We start from the raw sequence: 6,625 nt of genomic DNA, 5'->3' as shown, positions 1-6,625 counted from the left end.
AGGATGACGATACAGGTGGCTTCTTTTTGTGGGGATGCCAAGGCGGAAATTTAGTATCTAGTAGTGTGGCATCTAGTTTGGCAATAATGGCGGTGGCAAGTGTAGTTAGGTTGTTGTAGGGCTTTACTAGCCGGTTATTTCCAACATGTCCGAGGGGTTTCTTCCGCCTCGTTGCACTTTTGTGGATTCGCAACTACCATTGACGAGCCTAGGCGGTAACGATGACATGAGATCAGCAGTGGGGCTTGACAAAAAAGGTGTTTGATTGGGGATCCCAAAAAATGGAGTGCAACAAACTAAAATTTGTAGACTTGACGTAAATTTATATTAATATTCAGAACATAATATAAATAACTAGTCAAGAAAATGTACTTCTTTACCATAGGGATCAGCCTTTAAGAAAATAGGGATCAGCCTTGGAAGAGTCATTACCAAACCATGGAGGCATTACGTACTGATAAGCATTTCAATCCTTATGTTTTTGAATTCTGCTAAATCATGCTCAAAGTTGTACACCTTAGCAATTTCATGCTATGTGTACTACTACAAATCATTCGCAATATTCTCATCTTCCACCTTAGTACGCAACTTTTCCTTAATGCTCTTCAAACTGAAAAATGCACATTGAACACTCGCAATAAAAACTAAAAGAGTGACAAGTAGATTGATTAGGATGACAGCCAGATTGTAAGATAGTATCTCTTCATGTCTCAACAACGCAATGACAAATGTCAGTCAAGATTGAGATATTTTTCAACTCTTCATCATTAGAAGCATGAGAAAAGGTTCAGTTGTACGCCTTGCACCGACGCACCTCTCCTATGAAGGTCACGGTTGAAGTCGGAGCTGCCTCCTCCTCGACGTACTTGGGGGCCGACTGTTTGGCATAGGCTCACTTGGGTTCCGATGCCGTTTGCGGCGAGGGTCTCGGTGGCGGTTGTCTAAGGTGAAGTCGGAATCGCTGTCTCTTGGAGGAGTGACGACGATGACGCTCGGTGACAACGTCAACGATTGCCTTTCTCCTCGATGGCGTCTGTGCTTCGTGTGGGTAGCCAGGTTGGCCAGATTGGCCGGGGTGCTAAGTGTGTTGTTGGTTTTCCCCCGATTTTCTCCTAAAAATTGGGCACTTTCTTCTTAATTAATGGAATGAGGCAAAACTTTTGCCTCCGTTTCGAAAAAAAAGGTTCAGTTGTTGTTCTAATCCATATCAGTATTGCTGAGTAAAATATGTTGGGTTTTTGTCAAAAAAAAAAAGTAAAATATGTTGGGTAATACCTCACTAACTCAGCATACATCACTGCATTTAAAAGATTTAAATCTAGTTCTAGGAATTAATTTGGCATTGCTAGATAGATGGTCCACTACTTCTCAGTGAACCTGTGATCCAAATCTGATCAAACACCCATCAATAAACACAGAGGAAAAGCTAGATTGTCATTTTGTGGTGCAATAAATCTTCATGGAACTTGTGTGGGGATGGTGTTGCTGGTGTTGCGGTGAAGATTGAGGAAGAGGTGGGATGATGGAAGGATGGAGATGGCGGTTGCCTGGGGAGATTGTTTTTTTTTTTTAAAAGGACAAGGAATTTAGTGTTTTCAGATCGGCTCCGTCTCGAAGAATGGCTGCAACTGAGCAGTACGCTGAGGAGGGATGTCGGGGAGAAAGTGTCATGTTAAAATAAAGCTAAAATAAAAATCCCATGAAACCATGTTTGGATGGATGTCTTGAAAAAATAAAAATATGTATTAGTATATATGCTAGAAAGGTTATGCTTTACAACCATGTAAAATTTAAATCTCAAACTCCTATAAATTTGGGAGGTTGCAAAAAAACAAGATATGTACAAATAGTTATTCGCCGCAATCCATCGCTGAATTTGATTTTTTATACCTCGGTAAACAAATTATTAAATTTTGGAGTTAAGGAAAAAAAAACGAAGTACACGTTAGTACATCATCACCACCCCAACATACTTTAATCTTCTTCATGATTTTCAGAAACATAGTTTCACCGGTTTTCAACTAACTCGGTTTCCGCTGGACTGTCCGATTGCTGGTTTGCATTACAAGATTGATACAAGAGCGGGCACACAAAAAAGAGCGGAGCACACCAGGAGCTCATTCATAGAGATGTTAATGTGCTCATTTCAGACGATGGATATATTTATGCTTCTAAGTGGAAGACTACGTATGATTTTCATCTCCACATCGGCATTATCCATACATCATGTGCTAGTTTTTTCAATTTCTTCATTGTTAACTAAATGTTGGTGTCATTTCATTCACGACAACATGATTACCACCATGACCTATATCTTATCCAGCATTATATATTGGTATTGCAGGATCCAGAAGTAAACACACGAAAAGAACTCTCTCAATTCCAGACCCCAAAAGAAAAGAAAAAGAAAAAAGATGGTCAGTTAGAAACTGCACAAACCAAAGACGTTCCATTATTCAGCTCGCCAGCAAACACCCACATCCAAGTAGCACCCCTTCCCTGCCCTTTCCTGGTTATTCATTATTACATCAACAGATGAACACATATATACACCTACCTACCTATCAGGAGCCACTGGAACAGCCGAGCCCTCCGGCTTTGTCACTGGTTCGGCAAGAGACGGGCAGCTCCTCGGCCGCGAGTGGAATGAGTCGCTCAGGGTCCGCCTCACCCTTCTGGCTGTTGTGTTCCTCCTGCCGGCTGTGCCTGGAGGGACGACGACAGAGGAAGAAGAGCGTGCTGTGTCAGGAACGGAAATGTTAATCTTCGACAGACTTCGCAGGGTCTCCAGCTGCTTCCTTGGTGTGCGGCGGTGGCTTTGGTGTTGGTTGCCATCTGGAAACCTATTGCTTAAGCAGGTGCGCACCATGCCATCATCGCTCAAGTAACCGATCTCCATGCTGTCCCGCATCGCCAGGTCATCATATTCCTCATCAGACCTGTTGCAATCCTCATCGACAGACCCTTCCATCTGCGAAGAAAACACCGGCAGATTCTGTTAAATAATTGATTCCATATTGGTTTTTATAATAAAGAAAAAACGCTTTGGTTTGTTAAGCAGGGTTTAGGAAACTACTACATAGCCTACAGAGCGAAACTACAGATCTTAAATTGTATCCATTACTTAAATCACATTTACTCTTTAGGGAGTCAACCTCGGAAAGGAAATCCAAATGTGGAATGGACTCAAATCACCCGATCAAAACAATTCACTATTTTGAGTGTTGGACATCTGCTGCTCATATCTAAGCATTTTACAACTCATTACAGCAAGCCACAGTAAGTTAAAATTAAGGAAACAAATATACTGCCATGTCTCACCTCATCATGGTTTTCCTCGTTATCTTCTTCACTTAGGTCCTCATCACTCCCTGAGTTAGGTGGAACTTCAGCTTCGTCTTCGTCGTCGTCATCACTGCCAGATGCAGCTGATGACTCTTTAATCTAGCCTCAACAAATAAAAATGAAGCACCAATTAGGACACTAGTTTCATGTTTCAATCTAACAAATGAGATTGCGTCATCTCTCTCCACTGACAGAACAATTGTAGCAAAATCAGAGAAGTTCAGGAACAAAGTAAAATTGCTTACCTCTTTACAGTGTCCATCCAACTTCTTAGGGGAACCAGACGAAGACGCGACATGGCTGCTACTGCCTTCATTACCATCAATCCATGAGTCGTCGACATTTCCAGCTTGACTCGTACAGCCAGTGTCTGTAGGCCAGGCACTTATACCAAAGGAGCCAAACTGGAGATTGACCGACTCTGCTCTTCCGATATTCAGAGGTCCATATATTGGATTTCCTAGAGATTTCTGGTTGCCATCTTCCGCACTGCTTTTTCCGTCTCCACCACTGGACTCAACAGGCCAAGCCTTTGAAACAGACCCATCCACATTGATTATGGCCATGAGCTTTCTTGAGGACCCTAGGCGTTGGATTAATTTGAACATCCCCTTGGAACTCATCGAGTTAGCAACACATTGGTTTTTGTACTCGTCATTTACAGCAGCTACAGTATTTGTACCAGGGTCATACAACTGATCTCCAGCAGCTCGCCTGCGGAGGGAGCTAAAGACGGTGGCATGGATAGAAGCCACACTCCGGTCAACATTAGTGTTGTTTACCTTGGGAACTAAGTACTTGTCAGCCCGACTGCAGAGGTACTCTTGGATGGTTCTAATATTGTTGATGTATTTGACATACTTATTTTTTGTTGGGTCAAGTGTCATGTATTTTGCACGTACAGCAAACCTCTCCGTGTGTTTGCCCTCACTGGATATGTAGATCATGAAAGGAATTATTGATGGATGTTTCTTCATTAACCCCATCTGAAATATGGAAATGATTCGACAGCATCATTACAAAATATAACGGGGGAAATCGGGACAGGTGGATCATTGAATTTATAATTCCACTTAGCTGAATACTGAATGTATTCGTAATAAATGAAAACACCTCAAGGGCAAGAATATACGGAAAAATGTACCGGGAAAAATATATTTTTATAAGAGCATACCACAAAATTAAGGCTCAGGTGAACACCCTCAACGACAACTGATTCTTTCCGATCTTCCCAGGCAGTAATTAGCCGATCCAAACTATCAATCACCATCTCACTTTGTGCTTTATAACCTTCAATAGCCATTTGTTTCCTCCCAATTGGTTTTCCGTCAAACTTGTCACTTTGAACCCCACTCCTCTCGTAATCCATACCCGGGCTGCTTGACACGCCTGAGCGTTTTCGCTTTCCGCCTAGCTTTTGCTTCAGAAACTGCTATTGGGTCAAGGCATTCACCTGCATGGTAAGTTGATGCCCAAAGAAGGGGGTTTTCTTTCTCGTCAACAAAGCTCCGCATCATGTGACGTATGGAGTCTGTGGAAACTACAGTCGTGATCCCTAATCTGCTCCCCTGTTGATACATTGGAATTAGAAATGCTTACAATCTTGAAAGTAAAAAAATCATAAATTGGGTGCATTGGGCGTGGTCTGGCCTGAAGAAATAGTTAAGTAACTCTGTTTGCAGGTCAAATGTCTAATACACACTAGGTAAGTAAGAAGCACATAAGCCATGATAGCCTAACTACTATAGTTTCCCACCTAAATGATACAAGGTTCTCCTGGTAGCATTGACAGAGTGCCTAAATTTTATTGTTTAGCTCTGACAATATCTAAACACATAAACTGGTCTAGGAAAATTTTCAGCATTAGATATGGTAAGAATCCAAAATAAAAGGGTGGATGTGTACCAGCAAAGTAGAAAGAGTGGACTTGCCACAACCACTAGTGCCGCAGAGGAGAACCGTGACAGACTCCTTTCTTTCTTTAATCCTACACAGAGATAAATGAATATCAACGCAGCAGAGAGGAAAAATGAAATCAACACCTTTGAAGGCTGGTTCCCCGGAGATGCATATGTGCAAATCCAGATGCAGTAGAATGTTTAAAACGGTAGACATATAATTTAGAAAAGTTGCATTGTGAACAAGGAAAATTCAGTTATTGAGTTTCGCTTCGACAGATTGCAACAACCATTTGTTTACCTCATGTTAATATGTGATAAATACAGATGCCATGTTCATTCGTGAGAATAGGACAGGAATGTACAAATCGTAATAAAAAGAATGGGAGAGCTTAAGTGTGGCAATTTAGTCATAATTACAGTCTTCCACCTCCTGCAGTTTTAGCAGACTATTGCCTGTATGTATTGTGAATGTGTCCTAAATGGGCCCTTTTATTACAATACTTTGTAATTGTTTTCTGGAAGTGTCCAGATCGAATTGTCATGTTTACTTGTAAAGCATGTTAACAAACTTAGGGATAATCATTCATCAGATGAGATCTTGGGATAAGAAGAGAAAGAGATACCACTTGCCTGCAGGCGAGCATGAGATCGTTCCTCTGGTTGGGCGATAGGTACTTGTACAGGGAGAGGGCCTGGCAGACGAGCTGGAGGAAGAGGTCCCTGGGGACGAGGACGGTGGTGCGGCGCTTGTAGAGCTCGAACTGGAACTGGCGCGGGCTGGTGGCGGCGTCCGGGAGCTCGTACCGCTGCACGCCGCCGCCGCCTCCGCCGGACATCGCCATCAGCATGTTCATCTCCGCCGGGTCGCCTCGGATCACATCGAACACCCTCCGGCTAATCTTTTTGTTTAGCAAAATCGAAATGGAAATAAGATGGGATCGAATCGAAGAGGAAAGCGGCGACGGATTGGAGAATAATAGAGGAGGAGGAAAGGACCTCGAAGGCGTGCCTCGGCTTGCATCCCATGAGCTGGAGGGTGCTGTGGAGGAGGGATCGGGTGTAGCGGAAGGAGGAGCCATTGTCGTCGACGACCACAATGTACAGGAGCTTCGCCCGGCCGGCCATGGCGCTCGCGTGCGGCCGGAAGAGAGAGGGGAGGGGCCGGTCAGGGGAACAAAAGAAAGGCCGGGTCTTTGATCTCCTGCTCTTCGGTCGTCGTCTCCTCCTGGTTTCGCTTGGTCGGTCGGTTGTTCGGGACACGACACCACACACCGTAGACAAATTGGTTGGAGCTGCTACGTAAACATTCATAAAATGCAAACGAGAGCAGGCTCTGGTGGTTCGATACGCCTGTGGTGGAGCAAGCCACGCAGGTTCAA

At 43.5% G+C, this 6,625-nt stretch overlaps 1 pseudogene; it reads right to left on the bottom strand.

The window, feature by feature from the left end:
- Positions 1–2,428: 2,428 nt before the first annotated feature.
- Positions 2,429–6,422, bottom strand: LOC124677868 (annotated as a pseudogene).
- Positions 6,423–6,625: the final 203 nt, after the last annotated feature.

This window comes from Lolium rigidum, chromosome 7, assembly GCF_022539505.1.
Source record: "Lolium rigidum isolate FL_2022 chromosome 7, APGP_CSIRO_Lrig_0.1, whole genome shotgun sequence".
NCBI lineage: Eukaryota > Viridiplantae > Streptophyta > Magnoliopsida > Poales > Poaceae > Lolium > Lolium rigidum.
This window is presented reverse-complemented; position numbering and strand designations above follow the sequence as displayed.